Source organism: Eptatretus burgeri, chromosome 18 (assembly GCF_056783735.1).
Source record: "Eptatretus burgeri isolate ZD-2024b chromosome 18, Ebu_testis_v1, whole genome shotgun sequence".
Taxonomy (NCBI): Eukaryota; Metazoa; Chordata; class Myxini; order Myxiniformes; family Myxinidae; genus Eptatretus; species Eptatretus burgeri.
The window spans coordinates 42,330,930-42,355,123 of record NC_140978.1 but is presented as its reverse complement, the minus strand read 5'-3'; the positions used below and the strand labels follow the sequence as shown (position 1 = coordinate 42,355,123).

General features: G+C 40.4%; 1 long non-coding RNA gene across 1 annotated transcript in view; it reads right to left on the bottom strand.

Moving 5' to 3' along the window:
* Positions 1-24,194, bottom strand: part of LOC147008983 (uncharacterized) — a 97,452-nt gene that overhangs the window by 3,387 nt on the left and 69,871 nt on the right. Inside the window, exon 2 of the long non-coding RNA XR_015053129.1 lies at positions 10,018-10,125. This is a non-coding gene — a long non-coding RNA (uncharacterized LOC147008983). The remainder of the gene's footprint in view (positions 1-10,017; positions 10,126-24,194) is intronic.

Sequence of the window (24,194 nt, the reverse complement as noted above, 5' to 3'; positions counted from 1 at the left end):
CAAAAGATCCGACAGGAAGTGGCGTTTCTCGAAGCAAGCCAGAATGTTCCAAAATCGGGAGACAAATATTGGAAATGTTTTGTTTGTTACCTCCGCCACCGAAGATGGACCGGGGTTATGTTTTCACCTGTTTGTCTGTTTGTGAGCAGGATGTCTCAAAAAATTTATGGACGGATTTGAATGAAACTTGGTGGACATGTTAGGTGTGTGACAAGAACGAATCGATTCGATTTTGATGAAGATCCAGACACGAGAATTTTAAAGTGATTTTCACCATTGAGGGATGAGGCCAAAAACGAGATACTGTAGAGGGCAGAGCACGATACCTCAAAAAGTTTGGGTATGTTGGGTATGAATTGGGTATGTGAAAAGAACAAGCAGATTAGATTTTGGTTCCGGTCCTGTGCGGCTCCAGCCGATCAGTGGGATACAAAACATCAACTGTTCAGCCTGACGGAGGTATGGGCTCTGCAGATTGCTATTCTACTTTGTTTTTGTTGTTGTTTCCCTCGCCAAAGGAGGGGGCATTACATTTGCGACCATTTGTTACGAACGAAATCTAAAGATTTCGTAAGTATATTGATGACTTCCATCATCTGTTTGTGTGTTTGTTTGTGTGTGTGTGTGTGTGTGTGTGTGTGTGTGTGTGTGTGTGTGTGTTTGTTTGTAGGCACTATAACTCGAGAAAGGAAGAAGCTACCAATGTCAAATTACACCACGTGATTCAGGAGGGTGGTGGCTAGTGCTGGTTCGATTTTGGTCAAAATCGGTCAAAGGTCAAGGTCACAGTGAGGTGAAACATTCGATTTTTGATGGTTTGGTACAGAATCATCGTAGAAACTTCAACTTCTGGTTTGCGTCGCTACCTTCTCTAGAGACAGCTTTTATTAGACAAGGTCAGATGTCAAGTTGACAATTTCTTAAGTACCAGTCTATGACTGCTTGTTTGTCTGTTTGTCTGTCTGCACAGAACTTTAGTGTTTTTCTTCACAACCGCTTGTCGGATTGAGACGAAATTTTCACCATTGGTGCGACTGACTCATGTGGAATGTTTTAATGATAATTATGACGTCGTAGGTCATGTGGTGTGGCAGCTATATTGGAAAAACGGAAAAAACATTGCACCTCTGTCACTGAAAGCGCACGAAAGAAAAAATTGAAACTTCGCACATAGCAAGTACTCCTCACAGGGAAAGTTTCATTTATATGATGTCATACCCTCATTATGACATCATAATTGTATCTGCAGAACACCACATCCAATCAGTATGAAAATTTTTGAGGGTCACTTAGGAATAAAATGGTTCACAGAAAAAATTTTCATTACATCATCGGTCATGTGATTCGGCAGCCATATTGTTATTTAAAAAAAAAAAAAACCTTCAAAATTCTTCTCTGAAGTGGCTGAACAAATCGAGGGAAAACTTTACACGTATGATCGCCTGTCCATGAGGACAAAAGATTCACACATATGATATCATAGGTCACATGGTTGGCAGACATATTGGATATACCCAAAAACCTATCAAAATACACCACTGCAAAGATGTCCTGGCAATGGTCTGCAATCTCTGATTGCATTTTTAGGTCATCTCTACCGATATGACCTAATAAAGCCGGACCAAATGTCTGTCCGTCCGTCCGTCAACAATTTTTCTTTCCGATCTTGATGAAACGTAGTATGTGGGTAGAGGTCGATGAGTGTTGCACAACGATATAACTTTTGTCCGGGTTCAAGGTCAGGGTCAAGGCCACGAGGTCACGTAAGTTATAAAAATCACCATTTTCAAAACCTATCTAGTCTGCCATTCTACAAGATATTCGGCAACTGTTTATAGATTATGATAGTAAAAAATATTATCTTGTATCTAACCAGATAGATTTTTGAATTTCCTTCCCGTTTGATCGTCACGTGATCTGGAAGATGGCCAAAAACGCCGATGTGATTCGCAAAGAAGGAAGGAGAAATGAAATATAAATAATACGGAATAGGCAAAGCCTAGAAGCGAACGTAGAATTCTTCTTACATTCGCTTCTGACTTTACATAAAACTTGTTCACAACTGTATACTTGCCAACTATACCGTGGTACATGTAAGCGCCGCACAGCTGATGATTTTGACGCAATTTCCGGCTACTTCGGCCTGGATTTGGGATCAGCGAACAAATAATGTAAATCACGATTAAAAATTATTTTTTGATGATGCGGGAGATATCTATTAAAATTAACTTTGGGGGAAAAATAATTGAATAAAAAAATAAATAAACGATCACTTCTGGTCGAGAACAAAATAAATTAAAAGTTCCGGAAAGAGTTTCAAAATCACTCCCGGTAATGTTAAATACTAAATAAATACTTCCTGTCATGAAAAAAAAAAAAAATTACCTGCGGAAGTATAAAATTAACTTTGGGAAAAAATAATTGAATAAATAAATAAACACTTCCGGTCATGATCTCCCGGCATGCATCATTCCCCATGACAAAAACCGGAAACAAAAAAAAACAGCAACAAAACAAAAAGGGGAAGCAAAATGGTCATAGCCAATGACACGGATTCACAATTGCCAAGGTATTGTGTTGTTTTTGTTGTTTCCTATTCTCTCATGTGCACGCGTTAAGTAATATTCACAAGAAAGAAATAAAACCCAATCGTGTTTATACACCGCACAGCGTTTAACAACAACCGGAAGCAAAAAGTCATAACTTACCAAACGGATTCGAAATAGCCAGGGCTATTGTGTTGTTGTTGTTGTTGTTGTTATTTCCTATTCTCTCACGTGCACGCGTTAAGTATTAAGCTCATATCACTTCGTTCGCTATAAAACACATTTTTAGCCTTTTATATTTATACATTTTCCGCCGAAGGTGCAAAAGTTTCAAAACCCGAAATGTAAACGTCGGCATTTATTTTCAAAATATAATTTCGTGCGTGCGCGGCAAAATGCCGAGTCATCTTTAACCAAACTGCGTAGTAGAACTGCGCAGTAGTCCGGTCATGGCGTCTGAGCAGTGGCCAGTGTGGTTCAGATTGACTGTGGTTTCTGGGGCGAAGGTGATTGTTAAGAAGTATGTCGGCGGTATAAATTTGAGTGACTGTATTGGTGATTTAATCACGCAACATCTTGACAACGAATATTCTGGCGGAACGATTGCATCAATTCAGTGCATCAGCAGGGATAATTCGCAGGCTCCTCTCGATCGTGCCGATATCAAACATAATCACCGGCGGACATAGGGCTGCAGGCTGTGGGACGAGGCCACTGATCCCGGATGAGGGGATAAGTGACAAATTATGCTACATGCTTCGGGCTTTCTGATTAATATATCAATGAGTACATTCCATAATTAATGAATCTGGCATACAAAATGTTTTTTCATACCTGACAGGTTACTTTGTGCAGTGTCACGAAACTTCTGTGGAATTAATAATTAATGAATTTGTTCTCTCTAACGATTTTTAAAACCTCAATATCTCTATAAATACTTGACCAATTTTCATTCTGAAAGTTGCATTATAATCAGTGAAGAATAATCTACAGGATTATCATAATCTCCGAGAGCGAAGCCTATTTTTTCGTTTTTTTTTCTACAACCGGAAGTGAAATGTCCCCAGAGAGTGGACGGACCGGAAAACCACGTATTGCACTTACTGGTGATTCTGATGTGTTAATCCGGGTACTAAATGAACAATACATATTTATTAATTATGTCATTAGTAGTATTATCCTAGTGTATCTCTGTGAACTATTTCAATCTAAACGGTTAGTTTGGACTATTTCATGGTTACCTGAACTGAACATTGAGAACTTGTGGTATTATAGAGATGACCGTCACCCCCACACGGGGGTAATTTTTTGTTGTTGTTGTTGCCGCTGCTGCTGTTGCTTCCGCTACCACAATCACTGCCGTTGATGTTGGAATGAGCTTTTTTGCTGACACTGCTGTGAGTTATAAGCTCAACATGACATCCCGTGTGGAAAAACTATGCTGTTACTTTTTGCATGAGTACAATTTCTGTGCAAGTTAACTCTCACCCCTACTATTTATTCCATTACCCCAGCATTTCCATCCTTACCTTTCACCTCTGTTGTTGCTGAAAGTTGTGAACATAGTGGTGTCCTTGTGGTAAAGTATCTGGACCAGTATCCCAGAAGCTATGGGTTTCCTTTTAGCTAAAGAGTGCAGTATTAAGTTTTTGCATTGTAAGCTTCTGAAATCCGAGCCTGCATCAGTAGAATTGCCAAGTTACGATCAGATTGTTGTTTGTAAAAATAAAAATGCAGAGGTTTCAATCGGAAGCTTTAAACACAAGGTAATTTATCTTGCCTGGGTCACACATGGTATTGTCCCACAATTTTCCACCAATACTTAACACCTCTGGCATGACTCGAGATGGGAACTAAAGTGCACCAGTCTGTCAAGTGGCAGTGTTGCCCACATCCTCCTAACCAAACAAGAATCAGCACCCATTCCTAATTCTTCAACATGGTAGAAATCTAAAATAATAAAAGCAATGAAAGAATGAAGACTTATTTACCTTTGCAAAAAATATGACCGCACGTCCTGAAGCTCACCTGGATCAGGAGCATGTCACTCAATACCCCCGCAGGACCCCCTTAGATGCTGATAAAAAAAAATGCTGTGAACAAGCTTTCGCATATCACGGATGATGAAAGTTGTGCTATAGTTTCATTGAAATAGTGTGTAGTTTCGGAGAAGCGGGCAAATACCGATTTTGGAGGGTTCAAACCTTACACAGTACCGCCAAGACCCTGATTTTTTTTAAATGCCATGACAAACTTTGGTACATCAAGGCTGTGGTGAAGTTTCATTGAAATTGTGTTTAGGGGGATTTTGGGAGTTTGGCAAAGAGAGCAAATTTGGGGAGTCAACCCCCCAATTTGGGGGCCCTCCCTACATTAAATTATAAGTGCTGGTTGTTCAGTTTGAATGTCCACGTCACTGAGCAACTTCAAAATAAAATCCCCTAGTTACAAATATCTGTGAGTTATTTAGATGCGAAACGAGAATGTGAAATGGGCATATTTTCTGAAATTGTAAAATTATTCAAAGATCACTTCCTCGGAAAAATTTAATTATTTGTTAAAGTTTTTAGCATGCTTTGATGGACTAGCAACTTAAAATGTGGTGAAAATATAGTTAGAAGATTCATTTACTGAAAGTTGAAAACCATTATGAGCTCCCTTTGAACTTAGTCTAAAACGGGGGCTTATGGATTGGGTCTCGTCCGCCAATGCATGCGTCTGTCCGTCCGCAGCCACATCTCGGAGATGTATGCACCAATTTTACTCAAACTTGGCACAAAGACACTACATGATGGTAAACATACGAACGTCATTTTGTTTCATGATTGGATTAAAGATGGCCGACTGACGGCCATTTTACCTGTAAAAAACCTGATGTTGAACACGTCCTCAATAGTAGGGGACCCAGAGCCCTAAACATTTTAAGGAGGTCACACAGCTTGCTATACTTTTTTCTGTATATTTTTGCATATTAGGAAAGTCATGCATATTAGGTATCATTAGGTTGGCCCACACTACAATTTGGCATTAACAAATTTTGATGACGTCATCGATTATGTCACTAGGGGTCAAAAGGTCATAGATTTTGGATGCAAGTTAAAATCTGGGTATTAGTGATATTAATTATGGTGTTGTGACCAAACTAAGAGAGTCTGGGTACCACAAATGCTATTAATATAAGCCAACATATACCCAAAGTTTTTTATATTATGAAAAATTGCATAAGTATTATAGTTTTCATATTAACCCCTCGAGTCCGATATGCAAAATATGCAAAATAAGCAAAAAAAGTCAAATTTCAGCTTTTTTCTGCAAAATAAAATTATGTTTTATTTTGAAGCTTGTGAAGCATTTGCATAGTCACAAACGGATATCGGAATGAATGTTTGTTCACCAGAAGTGCATATTAACCCATTCCTTAATTAACCCTTTGCCAGTTTCCGACATTTCAATAAAGCATACTCTCTTTCCTGAACTGGAGCTGAGTGATGCTGGAACTAAATACATTGAAAGGCCACAAGTATAAGAGTATCGGCCTACATTTATTTATAATAATGTTACAGCTAAGCCTTCATGTATTGTTGTAGTTGCAAATATAAAAAAACAGTACCCTTGAACAGGCCACCATATTTTTTTTAACAAAGCACTCTTCAGTAATTGGAGGTAAATTGCTATTCATCTCTCTTTGGCATCATGTGTTGATTTCAGAAAATTTTCAATCACACTTCAGTCCATTATTCAGAACCGTACAATGGCAGGAAGAAATTAATATCAACCATAAGGTAAGTAGTTTTAAACAAGCATATGAATGAACTTCATTCGAGTCATAAATAGAACAGCTTTTGAAAAGGTACCTGAAAAAAATGTAGGCCTGATGCAGGTACACATACCTGTGCATGTGACATGGATGATGTCAGGAATAGCTACAGTGATGTGCAGGCAAGAGAGCCAGCAGCTATATAGGTCATGTAGGTAGCATCCTTACAGACCGAGTACATGTTGTAGTATATAAATTATAATCTCATTTGATCTGTAACTCGATGGTATGGTGGCCCGTGAGGCCAATGATCACTTGTTTGTTGAATTAAGCACTGAACATTTATTATTTTTGCCCTCCAATACATAGTTTTTCAATAGTTGTATATCGCTTCTTAACTACTACATTTCACACATCTTCAGGTATATGTACCTTTGGTACATCCCAGCGACACAATGGAGGAAGGGGCTATTCAAATTGGTGAGAAAAGGAAGTCGCCAAGTGATGGGACAGATTATAATGCCTGTATAATTTGTCAAAAGAAGACATCGTGTACTCTTGAAAATGTCACAGAGAATGGTTATCCCTCATTACTGTACGCTTTATCCCATCGAATGGATAAGGTTGCTCGCCGTCTCCTAGATGATATCAGCAGTAAGGACATATTTCTCAAGAAACTTCCTAAGATTCACAGTTCATGTCAAAGTACATACAATAATAAAAAAAACGGTTGATAAAAAGCAGCCTAAGGTCGAAACAAACATTGCAAATATAGATGAAGAACCCGTCTGCACATCTACTCGATTGAAATTTGACACAAAGTTAGATTTCAAAACGAACTGTTTTGTGTGTGGTAAAGTGAGAGACAAAAAAGGAGATCGCAAATTGATTTTGGTTGCCACAAAGGATAGACAGTTATCAATTTGGAATAAAGCGAATGAACTCAATGATGAACGAATGCTACATTTGATTCAAGGTTGTGACTTAGGCTGTGTGGACAAGATTGCAAATGACTTTGGGTATCATAGGTTGTGTTTGAATAGTTTTATGAACAAACGCCCTACAGATATCAACACTACTGATACTTTGAGTGTCTATGAAAAAGGGTTTCAGTGGCTTATTTCTGCTATTGAAGCAAAACTGCTCAGTGATTGTTGTATTTATTTTGTTTCGCAATTGCGTGATATGCTTCGTAGGTGGTTGGATGAGAAGCATGTGGAACATGCCATGTCATATCATAGTGATACGCTTGTAAAACAATTTCAGAACCACTATGGTGAGCAATACCACATTATGCAATAGCAAGTCATGCAATAGCACATTACCTTGCATCCAAATATCAAGGGGATATCACAGCAATGCTATTGACCACATACATACTGAGTGGGTGTGACACAGTGAGCTATCCCTTTTGTATTGGAAAAAAACGTGCCCTCAAAGTGACCTTTGAATGCACCGAGATACTTGGATCTCTCGCAGAATACGGAACCCATGGTAAAAGCTTAGATGTATCTCCAGAAGTTGTTTCTTCAGCTCGAAATTTCTTCTTAGCACTATATGGCAACAAGTTTTCAGGCACATTAGATGAACTACGCTGCCACTTGTTTATGACGAAGAAGGGAGATATTTGTTCTCTACCACCCACAGAGGATGCATTCTTGCTGCATCTGCTCAGATCATTCCACCAAACCACAATATGCAAACGTGCACCACAGCCAGACCCAGAGCTTCCTGACCCTTGTAAATTTGGGAGGTCCAAAAAGAATGGCTGCCTGCTTGCCACACGAATGACGAAACCCTCAAAACCTGGAATAGTTCAAACCCATTGTAACTGCAAGAAAGGTAAATGCAAAGGACGCTGATATGTAGAATGGCCGGATTGAAATGCACCATTGCCTGCAAGTGCTGCGGAGATCCACAGAATTGCGATCTCGCGTCGGAGGATGAGGACTATTTTTGATATGAATATTTCAATCAGAACTACTATGATGAGCAGATTGGAACTCAGTGTCACTGACATTTGGTCATTGGTTCCTATAGGACCAAGAAATTGAATTGAATCTGAAGTTTTGACGACTGAATTACATTACACACTGAACCATTACCCAAACAATAAAAAGGGTTAATTTTAGCCATGAAAGGGTTAAATTGTATATTGAATGCATATAAAGCCTTATTGTACTAATATTTGATGTTATTAAAGATGTTACTGCAAAAAAAATGCAGTCTCTCGTCTATTTCATAAAATCCACATTTTTAGACATTTTTGCTGATTTTGCACTTTTGTCAGAATGAGTTAATATGAAAACTATTGTATTTATGTAACTTTTCTTAATACCAAAAACTTAGTGTATATGTACTCTTATATTAATGGTGTTTGTGTTTTTCACTCTTTTGTTTTGGCGAGAACACTACATATTATATCACGATTTCCAATATTTTGACTTCTCGCAAAAATACGTGACCTTTTGGCCTGAAGTGACATCATTGATGACGTCATCAAAATAAAAAAAACATGATCAAAATTTAGCTTGACCCTAGCTCTTTCCAATGATACCTAATATGCATGTATTGCCACACAATAAATGCATAAAATTCTAATTTCAGTTTTCCCTACCCCTAATTATTTGGCTCATTTAGGTGATCTCGTATCTTCAAACTTCCACCCACAGAAATTGTTCACAAGAGTGTCTGATGAGCAGACCTCTGAAACCTTATGAGGAATGGACATACCTCCCTCAAAACACATATAAATAAAGTATAGCAAGAAGTGTGACCTCCAACCATTATTTTGCATGCTATGGCAGTCTGGGTCCCCTACTAAAACCATTTCTCGGATATGCATTTACGGATCATACTCAAACTTGGCACACAGATAATGAATGACGGCCGACATGTGCTCGTCATTCCTTTATTGAGATCAGATCCAAGATGGCCGACTGGCGGCCATTTTGTTACTTTAATGTGTCCCCAACCATTTCTTGGACATACATGGTGCGATGTTGCTCAAACTTGCCAAATGTCACATGTCACATGACCAATCAAGTCAGTTGCTCATACACATATATCTTGTAATGATGAGCTCGACCTTTCACTCCATCCAGCAAAATTACTAAAACCACAGAGGCTATGACATTTTATGTCTTTTTCTCCTTCTTTAATATGATTTTAATTTTATGATTATTATATCTGCCAACATTAGTTGGTGGGCATTAAAGACCCCACAGTGTCCTTTGTGAAGAGTCGGTAAGCTATCGCCAGTATCCCGAACAAATTATGAACCGATTACAAAATTCCTGCCCTAACCAGGAGGGGGAAGTGCATCAGTGGCACCACCGTGCCTCAGCCAATGATGCTGTGCAGTAGCCTTGCGTTGCACATGAAAGACAGATTTTATGACTGTTTTTTGTATTTTTTTTAGTTAATGGTGTTATATATAGTATAGTGAGATGTGCTTGTTTTCATTCTGAGACTTTGGGCAAATTATCTGGCAATAGTCTATCGATTATAACTACATAGGAGGCAGTATGTATAACACAAGAAAAATCCAAGTAATGTATGGAATGATGATGATATCAGATATTAAAAAGAATCACCCAATGTAATGAAGACTCTGAGTTTTGAAATTGACATAGAGATTTTTAACATGCCCAAAAACGATCCGACATGTGATAAAACTGATATATTTGGCCCCAATTGAGGAGGCTTAGGTACCTTCCCTGAAGAATGGGCAGTCAAGTTTGGCACTCAATGGATTTCCTTCATCTGCAGCCAAAAATCCTCGTTTCAACATTCACCAAATCCTGCCAGTGTGAAGAGTAGCTGTGATGGAATCCAGAAACAGCCATGGAAATCAAAATAGAACAGGAACCTTAAAATAAACCGTTTACGCACTGCTTAACCTAAAAGACACTGCTTACGCTTACATAAAATAAATTGTTTCAGTACTCCACTAAAAAAAATTACTTGTTTAAGCACTCCGCAATAAAATAAATTGTTTAAGCACTGTGCAATAAAAGAAATTGATAAAGCACTCTGCAATAAAAGAAATTGTTTAAGCACTCCGAAATAAAAGAAATTGTTTAAGCACTCTGCAATAAAAGAAATTGTTTAAGCACTCTGCAATAAAAGAAATTGTTTAAGCACTCTGCTTTAAAGCAGAGTATGTAAACAGTACCTTTTAAAGCAGAGGATGTGAACAGTTTCTTTTAAAGCAGAGTACATAAAGAGTTGCCTTTAAAGCAGAGGATGTAAAGTGTAAACAATTCCTTTTAAAGCAGAGTATGTAAACAGTTCCTTTTAAAGCAGAATATGTAAACAGTTCCTTTTAAAGCAAAGTACATAAACAGTTTCCTTTAAAGCAGAGTATGCAAACAGTTCCTTTAAAGAAGAGGATGTAAACAGTTCCTTTTAAAGCAGAGTATGTAAACAGTTCCTTTTAAAGCAGAATATGTAAACAGTTCCTTTTAAAGCAGAGTATGCAAACAGTTCCTTTTCAAGCAAAGTACACAAACAGTCCCTTTAAAGCAGAGTATGTAAACAGTTTCCTTCAAAGCAGAGTATGTAAACAGTCCCTTTAAAGCAGAGTACATGAACAGTTTCCTTTTAAGTAGAGTATGTAAACCGTTTCCTTTAAAGCAGAGTATGTAAAAGTTCCTATTAAAGCAGAGTACATAAACAGTTTCCATTAAGTAGAGTATGCAAACAGTTCCCTTTAAAAGCAGAGTGTACAAACAGTTCCTTTTAAAGCAGAGTATGTAAACAGTTCCTTTTAAAGCAGAGTATGTAAACAGTTCCTTTTAAAGCAGAGTATGTAAACAGTTCCTTTTAAAGCAGAGTATGTAAACAGTTCCTTTTAAAGCAGAGTGTGCAAACAGTTCCTTTTAAAACAGAGTATGCAAACAGTTCCTTTTAAAACAGAGTATGCAAACAGTTCCTTTTAAAGCAGAGTATGTAAACAGTTCCCTTTAAAATCAGAGTGTGCAAACAGTTCCTTTTAAAGCAGAGTATGTAAACAGTTCCTTTTAAAGCAGAGTATGTCAACAGTTCCTTTTAAAGCAGAGTATGTAAACAGTTCCCTTTGAAAGCAGAGTGTGCAAACAGTTCCTTTTAAAGCAGAGTATGTAAACAGTTCCTTTTAAAGCAGAGTATGTAAACAGTTCCTTTTAAAGCAGAGTGTGCAAACAGTTCCTATTAAAGCAGAGTATGTACACAGTTCCTTTTAAAGCAGATTATGTAAACAGTTCCTATTAAAGCAGAGTATGTAAACAGTTCCTTTCAAAGCAGCGTGTGTAAACAGTTCCTGTTAAAGCAGAGTACATGAACAGTTTTCTTTAAAGTAGAGTATGTAAACAGTTCCCTTTAAAAGCAGAGTGTGTAAACAGTTCCTTTTAAAGCAGAGTATGTAAACAGTTCCTATTAAAGTAGAGTATGTAACCAGTTCCTTTTAAAGCAGAGTATGTAAACAGTTCCTATTAAAGCAGAGTATGTAAACAGTTCCTATTAAAGCAGAGTACATAAGCAGTTTCCTTCAAAGTAGAGTATGTAAACAGTTCCCTTTAAAAGCAGAGTGTGCAAACAGTTCCTTTTAAAGCAGAGTTTGTAAACAGTTCCTTTTAAAGCAGAGTATGTAAACAGTTCCTTTTAAAGTAGAGTATGTAAACAGTTCCTTTTAAAGCAGAGTACATAAACAGTCCCTTTAAAGCAGAGTACATAAACAGTTTCCTTTAAAGTAGAGTATGTAAACAGTTCCCTTTAAAAGCAGAGTGTGTAAACAGTTCCTTTTAAAGCAGAGTATGTAAACAGTTCCTTTTAAAGCAGAGTATGTAAACAGTTCCTTTTAAAGCAGAGTATGGAAACAGTTCCTATTAAAGCAGAGTACATAAAGAGTTTCCTTTAAAGTAGAGTATGTAAACAGTTCCCTTTAAAGCAGAGTATGTTAACAGTTCCCTTTAAAGCAGAGTATGTAAACAGTTCCCTTTAAAGCAGAGTATGCAAACAGTCCCTTTTAAGCAAAGTACATAAACAGTTTCCTTTAAAGTAGAGTATGTATACAGTTCCCTTTCAAGCAGAGTGAGGAAACAGTTTCCTTTAAAGTAGAGTATGTAAACAGTTCCCTTTAAAAGCAGAGTGTGCAAACAGTTCCTTTTAAAGCAGAGTATGTAAACAGTTCCTTTTAAAGCAGAGTATGTAAACAGTTCCTTTTAAAGTAGAGTATGTAAACAGTTCCTTTTAAAGCAGAGTACATAAACAATCCCTTTAAAGCAGAGTACATAAACAGTTTCCTTTAAAGCAGAGTACATAAAGAGTTTCCTTTAAAGTAGAGTATGTAAACATTTCCCTTTAAAGCAGAGTATGTAAACAGTTCCCTTTAAAGCAGAGTATGCAAACAGTCCCTTTAAAGCAAAGTACATAAACAGTTTCCTTTAAAGTAGAGTATGTATACAGTTCCCTTTAAAGCAGAGTGTGCAAACAGTTCCCTTTAAAGTAGAGTATGTAAACAGTTCCCTTTAAAAGCAGAGTGTGCAAACAGTTCTTTTAAAAGCAGAGTGTGCAAACAGTTCCTATTAAAGCAGAGTATGTAAACAGTCCCTTTAAAGCAGAGTACATGAACAGTTTCCTTTAAAGCAGAGTATGTAAACAGTTCCTTTTAAAGTAGAGTGCTTAAACAGTTTCCTTTAAAGCAGAGTATGTAAACAGTTCCTTTTAAAAGGAACTGTTTTATGCACTAAATCTGCTTGTTTCACATTTGGAAAGTCGTCATTAAATTGAGAGAACCTTCAGCCGGTCATCTCATCTGAATTTATTTGACGAGTTGAAAGGCCCCATGGGCAGCTGCATATCAAACTAATCCCACATTCAAAGGCTTCCAGGAAAACGTAATTACTAAGAATTTCTTGTTCAATTGCATTTATGTTTCATATTGAAATGAGAAAATTAGTAACTATCAACAGCACTGGTTTAGTTGAAGATTGATGTTCCAAGCAAAATTAGAAACATAATGGATATTCTGTGTGCTAAGAATTGAGCGACAAAGTACGAGTGATACATCGATGAGTTCAATACAGACACAGTATTTGAAATCGTTTGGTTTTAATGAGGGAGAAAAAGGTGTGCAGGGAAGGGTGAAATAGTTTGGGTCAGAAATTGTCATCTATATCCTTCAAATGATTGAATATAATTCATTTCCATTCCATCAATCATTATAATCACATTGCATGAAAGTATTATGGAGTTTCTAATTCTTTATATTTACATCATCAAATACAAATGAGGTTAAAAATATCTGCAATTCCTGTGAAAATGTCCTTTCCTTCCATGACTTTGGTATTTATTTTAAACTTGCAAATACAACCTGTCGCTTCGCTGATGGGGGTAATAAAAGGGGGTGCGGGAAGAAAGAGGAAGGGTGAGGGTGAGAGGCAGGTGTAGGGTGAGAGGGGGGAGGGAAGGCAGAGAGAGAGGGGGTGAGAGGCAGGTGTAGTGTGAGAGGGGGTAGGGGAGTCAGAGAGAGAGATAGAGGGAGAGAGTGAGGGAGAGGGGGAGAGAGCTGCATTTTATTAGGAGGGGGGGAGGGAGGAGCGAGGAGGGACAGAATGAGAGAGAAGAGTGTGGGGGGGGGAGGAAAAAACAAAGACAGGTGAGGGGTGGAGGTGGGGTTAGCAAAGAAAGTGATGTCATGCTTAATGACCGAACACACAAAAAAAAAACCGTGTCAGAACAGCTGTACACACAATGACACAACAGAGTTTATAATGTAATCTGCTGGCACATCTTCAAAAAACTTTGAAATTCCAAATCCAGAAAATTTGTGGGAACATAAACCAAAAGCAATCACTGAAAACATTTAAGGCAGACAGACCACTCACATACAACCTCATGATCCCATTGGGCATGAACATCGAAAACAAAGCATTGCGACCAGAACAAAAAAAAAAGAGAAGGCATTGCTAATTGAGGTGTTAATGCCAGTGATTTTGGACCAACGATGCAGAAATCAGGAAAATGATCAAATTCCAAGACCTCAAGAATGAAGTGAAAACATCCTGGAAGCTGAAGAATGCCAAAGTTGTACCAGTATAGTAATAGTTTGCAACAGGAATTATGACAAAGAACCTCACAGAGATATTAAAAACCATCCCTAGGAATATCACTACAAACAAACTGGAGTTGGAAGCTGTCGGGGGCTGAGTGACAATCCTGAAGAGAGCCCTCGGTGCAAAACTTTGAGAACAGAAAACTTCACAGCTTGTTTCATGAATCGTGACCCCCTTACTGAAATGAAGATGGATACTTTGAGCGCACGCACACGCACGCACACACACACACACACACACACACACACACACACACACACACACACACACACACACACACACACACACACACACACACACACACACACACACACACACACCAACGACATAAAATCGACAAACATAAAGATTTACCTTTTAACAGAGTTCTTTGAAAGGGGAATTAAAGTGGGAAATTAGTGAAATTCAATTTGAAAATATATCAAGGCAAAGAACACAAAATGTCGATCTCTCTTCTCTGCCTTCACTACCAAATCACAGCAAACACATGGTCGGATGGACCTTATTGTTTTTATATATGTATCGATGTCGAAGTGAAAGGTGGATTGTATTAGGAGATGGCACAAACAGGTTAAACAAAGCGATGTCATGAAAAAATAAAATTGCACATCTTCAGCAGATGATACTCCTCCCAAGGCACCAACTGCATGGCACCGCACGGCCCAACACAGGCTGAAACATATGTTTGTCTAATTCATGTTCCATTGAGAGCATGGGTACTTCGACCTGTGTCGGAGTGGCGACCTATCCAGGATTGTGCCCAATAGCTAAGGAGACTGCTTCGGCAGCACTAACGCTCTGCACTGAGGATGGTCCCAATGGAATTGAATGGTACTTCCACCTAAACGAAGAACCAAGCAGCTTGGAGAGCACTCGCCAAGTGGCTTATGCACTCAAGCAAGCACTACAATGAAATGGTTGATAAGAAACAGCTCGTTTGGTCGGCGATGAGCAATACATGAAACATACAACCCCCGGAGATGCCGAAAGTTTCAAATATGTCCGACTTGGACAAATAAACACTTTTCGGAGCTGCTTGTAAGTTCGATTCTGAAACTCAAATTGTGTAATTCTCCTTATAAAGAGATACACGTGGTGATCACATGTGCGGAAATTAAATAAAGCCACGAATGCTGACATCTCCAGGTGTTTATAAGCATTGCAATACGGTATTCCCAGCGATTCGTAGCTATGATGAACAGGTATTCGATAATAAGGGTGAGGAAAGTGAAAACAACAACTTTATCATTCAGAAATCGTTGCAGGTTGTTCCAAGTCAAGGCATGGTTGAGTCGGCCAAAAAACATGGTGGCTTAAGACCCTAGCGAAGTTACCCAGGAAATGCCTTAAGACCCAGAGGGTGATTTGGCCGAGGATCGTCTGATGAAGGATGTAATTAATAAAGGCCATTAATTATCTTCAAAAGGGGTGTTTTAATTAACCCAAAAACCCAATTTTCACTCCTGCAACCAGGCGTAGTAGCGTGCGCCTGTAATCTAGCTACTCGGAGGCTTGGGTTGGAGGATCGCTTGAGGACGAGGGCCGCGCTATGAGAGGGTGTAGGGTAGCCCGGAATCATGGCGAAACCCAATCCTTATCTCTGTGTCGTAAGAGGCGACCAGGGTTGTGTCAGGAAGGGCATCCGGTGTAAAACCTGTGCCAAATCAGTATGCGGATCATAACAGATGATCCGCTGTGGCGACCCCTAATGGGAGCAGCCGAAAGAAGACGACGACGACCCAATTTTCACTCTTGCACTTCCTTGAAGTTTTCTGAGGATGCATGCAAAGTTTCAGACTGCTAGGTTTTATGGTTTTGGAGTTTTGGAGGAGACACATACACAGCCACACCTGGTGATTTGCTGAGTGGACCAGAGAGGTACAGCACCGGTGAACAGAGCAAATCACGTGGGGTACAATTTCCCATATAAATGTACTTGTACACTGTGTCAGACCAATGAAAGGACAACTGAGACAGATTTGAAACAACAAACAATTATTTATTTACACACACACACACACACACACACACACACACACACACACACACACACACACACACACACACACACACACACACACACACACACACACACCCTTTTATTCGTATAGATGTATAATCACTTTATCACTTTATGAACATGTATGAAGTTTTTCACTGTGATGCATATCTCAGGCAGTGGAATGTACAACAAATGTTGCCATGATTTATGGTTCTGACCACATAGAAAACCTAAAGATCAATCTCTTTCGATTGTACAATAATTTTGTAATATTTATTAACCAATCGAATCACACAAAATCTGCAAAAACCTGTGATCAAAGGAAGGCGAGTAAGTCCCATCATTGTACATATTCTCTTCATCAATGATCATGGTATTCAAGAGCTGCATCTGAAGTGGATGAAACGACTAAAGACCTGATGAATGGTAAAACGGCTCAACACAATCGGATAACTGTAGAAATGCTAAAAGAGCTGATGAATGCATTGTGGTGAACAAGTTGTGTAAACTCTGTAAACTGATGCGGTGTGCAGTATTACAAAAAGTATCCGTTCCCAGTGACGGGAAAAGTTTAAGTTAATCCACCAATTTAAATTATTCATTGACTTAAAAAGGTTAATTGTGTTGCAATCTTAGTTTCACTCAGAGCCAAAGATCTGAGCTACTTATACCACCCACCGCAAAATGATGGTGCAACAAAGGGTGGTCGAGGTTGAATTTGTCGAAAAAGAGGGCAAACTATAGCAGTTTTAAATTGTGTTACTCCATGAAGATCTGTATTAAATCTGCTTTCCTCCAGATGTTCATTTATAAAAAGTCACTGGAAGGGACAGTAAAGTGACTGACTATATTACATCAAGAAAGGTGAAATGAAAATGCAAAATAACCAATCAGCAGCTTTTCAACCACAGCATGGGAAATGGCTGCCGTAAACGTGAGACAAACAAATGCACAGATAGATACCATACAGAGATATTTAATACTAGCAGGGGTACCCAGCGTTGCTTGGTGCTGTCCGAATCCTGTTGGCATTTTGAAGAAATGTTTTTGTGGGGGCCTAAAATATTTTGCTATATCCACTGAGGAATTGGGTCGGGGATCATTTAATATTACGTTGCACATACCTACAAAGTCTTAGGTACTATAAAGAGATTCTTCTTCTTCTTTCGGCTGCTCCCGTTAGGGGTCGCCACAGCGGATCATCCGTTATGATCCGCATAATGATTTGGCACAGGTTTTACGCCGGATGCACTTCCTGACGCAACCCTGGTCACCTCTTACGACACAGGGATATGGTACACCTTTTCTAGCCGGGGCATACACTGGTACTCACTTCGCCCAGTACGCTGGTACTCACTTCGCCGACCTCGGAAGGATGACAGGCTGAGTCAACCTCCTGGTGTGTATTAATTCAAGCGGCCAATGGGACCTTTTTGATCCCAAGCCGCGACCCTAACTACTACGCCAACACCAGGCTGTACTATAGAGAGATAAAAAAAAAATCTAACTTTTTTATTAAATTTTTTTTGCCTAAATCACTCACCGGCATTCACTGATGAACCTATGAAAATTTGATGAAGATCCATTCAGTCACCTCTGAGAAAAATGGCAACACAGACAGAACTAGAAGGGCACTTGGTAGAGCACACACACACCTCCACAACGCAATGCCTGATCCACGAGAACACATCGGGCCAAATACATTTTTGAAATATCATGCTATACAGTACTATATCGTTTTTGGCCCTATCTCTCAATGGTAAAGAAGCACTAAAAAAAATAATTCTCGTATCCAGATCCGGATTTGGATCTTCACCAAAATCTTTGTCATGGTCACACACCCAAAGTGTCCACCAAGTTTCATCCGAATCCGTCAACATCTTTTTGAGATATCCTGCACACAAACAGACAGACAAATGAGCAAACAAACAAAGACAGAGAGCGGTGAAAACATAACCTCCTTCATCCTTTGATGGCAGTGGTAAGAAAGAAAATTATAATGTAGAAGATTCTAGAGAAGAGGGAACAGCTTGTGTGTTACATCTCGAGAAGATTCTCCTTGCGAGCAGTACCTGGCAAAGCAAATTTTATGTTTTGAATGGAAAACTACAAAAGATGGGGGCCATATAAGTTACAGTTCGCAGTGAGATATTGACGGGGGGGGGGAACACCCAGCAGGATTAAAAACAAAACCTGTCAAAGGGTGGCGGAGCTCCTTGTGAGCCAACGGCCATCCATATCTAGTGCCCAACTGTGTCTGCGGACGTTCTCCTGCAGTTGGGTTACTTTTTTATTAGGAGGTTGGTGGCAGGATTTGCACTCCGGCCACCGTAAAACCCTTCATTCCGCAAAACACACAAATGCAAAAAAATCTGAAAACCCACTCCGTGGGAGTACCTTCTGTGCAGTTTCCCTTCGCAGGGCAGCTCACCGGATGACGGGATTGGGGCAAAGCCTTCGGGACCCCCAATCTTTGATGAAAGGAGGGAAACCACGGGGTAACATCCCTGGGTCACATTGCGGGAGAGTGTGTCGGAGTGGTGCTGAGGTGTCGTCCACCAGACGGCGGTCTCCTTGGGTTAACCTGAGGCGGTCCCTTCGGGTGGGTGCCTGGAATGTCCTATCCCTAAGAGAGGATGATCACCTGTCTCTATTATCATCTGAGCTCAAGCGTTTGGACATTGGGATTGCAGCACTCTCTGAGGTTCGGAGACCGGATTGCGGAGAGATAATGGTGGGTGGTTACACGTACTATTGGTCTGGTCGCTCTGATGGTTACCATACCCAAGGAGTTGCTGTAGCTGTGTCCAATAAGCTGACCCCAATGATAATTGAGGTAACACCGGTCAACGAGCGTATTATGAGATTAAGGATTCGTCACTCCTTAGATGTCATTTACCTGGTCTCTGTTTATGCTCCGACTGAGGCGAGTGATCTCACCGTGAAGGATGCATTTTACGCCACGCTCGAGTCCGTGGTTGATCAGTGCCCCAGACGAGATACACTTCCAGTCTTGGGGGATTTCAATGCATCGACTGGAACTGATAGGGATGGTTATGAGGTGTGTGTTGGTCCCCATGGGTCAGGAACTATGAAGCAGAATAGCACTAAGTTCCTTGACTTTGCAAGAAGTCATGGACTTAGGGTGGCTGGTTCATGGTTTCAGCGCCCACAAGCTCATCGCTGGACTTGGTATTCTAACGCTGGCGGTGTGGCAAAGGAGATTCACCATGTCCTCATTGACGTCGTTGGAGGATGATCCAGAACTCCAGGGTTTACCAGAGTGTTCAGTTCCTCAATACTGACCACAGGCTTGTTGTAGCAACTCTAAAGCTGCACCTTAAATGCTGGAGAATGGTACCATCCCAGCCGAGGCTGGATGTTGGCAAGCTCAGGGATGAGAGAGTAGCTGAGGAGTTTGCGAACAGGCTGAGTGGACACTTGGGGGGTCTGGGTGCTTTGGGGGGTCCTGAAGAGTTGTGGAGTGCCTTCAAGCCCACCGTCCTTGATGTTGCCGGTGGATGTCTTGGAACTCACCGCAGGGCAAAGAAGAATTTTGGCTCTCAAGCTACACTGGATACCATTGACCAGAGTCGCAGGGCCAGGCTGAATGGCAGAGCTGAGCTGTTCAGGGAGCTGAGGCGTAAAACTGTACGTGCACTGAGGGAGGACAAGGAGGCCTATGTGCGAGGAATCTGTGAGGGGGTAGAGCATCCCCTGTGGACAGGTGATTCTCGTCCCGCTTACAGGGGAATTCTTGCATTGCGTTCATCCAAGCCCATCCCTCAGAGCACTGCAGTTAGAGCAGAGAGTGGTAGGCTCTTGACAGAGGAGTCTGAAGTGAAGGCCCGCTGGGCCGGTTACTTCGAGCGGTTGTACCAGGCTGATCCCCCAGCTGTCGAGTTGGACGTCAAGGGTGTTACAATCCTGGGTCAAAACTAAGATCCAGGCTTTTGGTGACATCTTGGCTGCTGCTGTCCTGTCTGTGTCTGTTTGTGGTGAGGATGTTGAGGTCGTGGAGAGATTCACTTAAGTTGGCAGTGATATTCCTGTCTCTGCTGGCTATGAGTCAGAGGTCAATAGACGTCTGGGTCGGGCCTGGGGAGTCATGGATTCACTGGATCATGGGGTGTGGCACTGCCGGTACCTGTGCAGGAGGACGAAAGTCCGAGTCTTCAGGTCCTTGGTACTTCCAGTCTTGCTCTATGGATGTGAGACTTGGACTCTGACCAAGGATCTGAGACGGAGACTTAATTCCTTTGGTACCAGGTCTCTTCGGAGAATCCTTGGCTATCGCTGGTCAGATTTTGTGTCCAACGAGCGGTTGCTGAGAGAGACTCGGATGAGATTTGTTACCTGCATAGTCCGTGAGCGTCAGTTGCGGCTGTATGGACATTTGGCTCGTTTTCCTGACGCTGATCCTGCTCATCAGATTCTCTCAGCAAGGGAGTCTCATGAGTGGAGGATGCCAGTGGGCCGACTACGTGCCTCGTGGTTGCAGCAGGTTGACCATCATTTCAAGGAGATGGGGATGGGCCTGGCATCTGCCCGGGGGATGGCCAGACGGAGGCCCCTGGAGTACTGGTGGAAAGTGGAAGCAGCGACGCGCTGTTCTGGCACATGCTCCCATACCTGAACTGACCTGGATGGGTTGCCACTCCGACACAGGATGCCAGCAAGCTGGCACTCATTTTGCTGACCTTGGAAGGATGACAGGCAGAGTCAACCCCACCTGGTAGTAATTCAACAGCAAAGGGGATTTGAACTCAGGATCCTAGGATCCCAAGCCCACCACCCTAACCATCAAGCCAACACCAGGCATGCAGCAGGGATGAGGGACAAAAGAGGGAGATTTGGACAAACAAGGGATGTAGGGAAGAATGAGGGGTAGGAGGGGACACAGGGTGTGGACAAGATGGATACAGCTGGAAACTCTGAGGAAGGAAAAACTGTAAATGGTTTTGAATTGAGGGGGTTTGGTGGGGGTGTGGGTGGATCTGAGATGGTTGTGAGTAATTTGCATGGAATTGTATTTTGAACAGCTGGCACCTCATTGTATTTTTCAAATGTGTAAGATTCTTTAAGGACTTGTAGATTACAACAAATATAGGACAATGACACTCAGAGAAAATAAAAACCAACACAAATTTATGGGATTAAAATCTGGCATCTCACATAACGAGCTCGGTGCTCAGATGGCAATGCCAACAGGCCAATCCTACTGGCTTCTAGCTTGACTTGTGTCACCCCCAAATACTTCACAACTACATTACTCAATGCCATTTCACACTTGTTAGTAGTCGAGCCTGAATTTTATACATTTAAGCACACTGTTGTATGGACGTTCCAAAAGAGCGACGTTTGCTTTGCTCTGGGATCTAAAAGCGGCACTTAAGAGTGTTATGTGAAATTGTACAACAAAGTAAAAACCTCTTATCCAGAAATGAAGTGAACTCAGCTGGAAGTAAAGCTTAATCACTGTCATTTCTAGAGCAAGCCCAAACTAGTTTCCATGTGCCATTACTCATGATGTCTGTCCATGGATGCTTCAGGCCTTTGTATCCACAGCCACAGCAGCAATAAGTACAATTGAAGGAAATTCAAGTGCTGAGCATAATTTAAACGATCAAAGAAGGTCCTTTGTCTGTTTGGGAAACAACAAAGCAAGTCAATATACACAATTCTGTAATTCTGGCATCTCAAGTGCACAGTATGTTTGAATTATTACCCCGTGTGTGCGAAGTAAAAGGCGGGTTTAAGCAATTGGTTCAGGTCCGTCCGTCTGTCTGTCTGTCATTCTTCTTGTGACTTTATAATCGTTGGTTTATGATCAAGGACCAACTTATTTCAATCGAATATTATATTTTGAACACGAATCAGAACATAAATTGGAAGACAAGTTTGCCGTTTTACTGTATTTTGACTCTGAATTTGTCTCGATCGTACATGCACAGAGAGGAACGACATAATGTTTTTTTTTTACTCTGTTTGCCTGCCTGGCAGTTAAACGAATTAAAAATCATTACAAAAAGGAAACACTGTTTTTAAGGACGTTATAAAGGACACAAACAACATGCAGAAAAACTAATGTGACATGCTCGATAGGGTGGTGTAAGTGACACTGGGTAAAATGGTGGTAAAACCCTCAATAAAATAATTTATACCCTTTCTCGTCAAGGTATGTGGTGTGGTTGATGTGCGTTTTTTTACCCAAGCCGATGCCCCCTCCCCTGGAAAAAATATAAAATAAAAAAACTACAAACTACCAAAAATACAAAAAACAACGCAAAACACAAAAGACACTTAATTTTAAAAAATAAAAATAAAGCATTTCGCATTTTATTATCACCCTCGCCGGAGGAGAGGGTATTGCATTTGGGTCCGTTTGTTTGCGTGTTTGTTTGTTTCTTTGGGTGTTTGTCCGTATATAACTTTTGTGTTTTTCTCTGCAACCGCTCCTCAGATTGAGAAGACATTTTCACCATCGGAGCGACTACTCATGTAGAATGTTTTACTGATAATTATGATGTCGTAGGTCACATGGTGTAGCAGCCATGTAGGAAAAAAAACGGAAAAACTTTGGACCTCTATCTCTGAAACCACACCGAGGAAAAAATTGAAACTTGGCACACGGCAAGTACTCCTTATGGTGAATAAGTATGATTTGTTACGACGTCATAATTGCATATGTAGAACGATACATCTGATTAGTATAAAAAATTTTGAGGTCATCTCGGGATAAAATGGTCCACAGAAAAAAATTTGATGTCATCATCGGTCAGCCATATTGTTATATTTCAGCAGCCATATTGTTATGTTTCAGCAGCCATATTGTTATAAAAACAAACAAACAAAAAAAACCTTCAAAAATCTTCTTCTCTGAGGTGGCTGAACAGATCGAGGCAAAACTTTACAACTGCCTATCCTTGAGGAATAAAAGCTTCACACATATGACATCATCGGTTACATGGTTTGCCAGCCATATTGGATTTACCATAAAACCTATAAACATCTTCTTCTCCAGAACAGCTGGACAGATCAAGAGGAAACTTCACACAAATGTTCCCCAAGCGTTGGGTGTACAGGTTTGTAAAGGAATAATTGCTGGGTCACATGGTTTGGCAGCCATATTGGATTGAAGAAACATATTAACTAATGTTTTCTCTGAAACCACTTAATTTAATCGATGTGCAACTTTGGAATTATGATCTAGCAGTGATGGGGAATACAGGTTTTAAATTTCAACTTGATTGGATGCATGGTCTGGCAGCCAGAATTATTCATTTTTTTGATTTGGGCTCTTTTTGATTTTTTTTGTTTGAATAAGGCTCACTTGGCTATGCTTGGGTGGGTTTGAGGGTAGAGGAATAGTTGAAATCCAAATCCCATCCAGGTTCCTCCTGATGACTTCATCTTTGCTTTTTGCTTGTTCGGGTTCCTTCTGATGACTCCAATGCAGCACTTTACCTATTTGGTCTTCAATTTGATTTGAATTGAATTAATTTTAATCCCATTCTGAATAGAATTGAATAATAATAAACAATCATGGGTCAGAGTCAGGTGTCCAATCATAGCAAGATATCTTGGTACCCGGTCATAATTGCCAGCAGTTATAAAGTGGCAGTTCTAATTATGTCTCTTATTAATTATGTAACACACCAGTCCAGACACACCACACAAAACAAGTCCTGGCGAGGGTCTGCAATCTCTGATTGCTCTTGTGTTGATAAATTGCTGTGGTGTTGATGTGGCTCAGGCAGGAGGGGCTGAATGGCTTCCACCTATCTAATTTC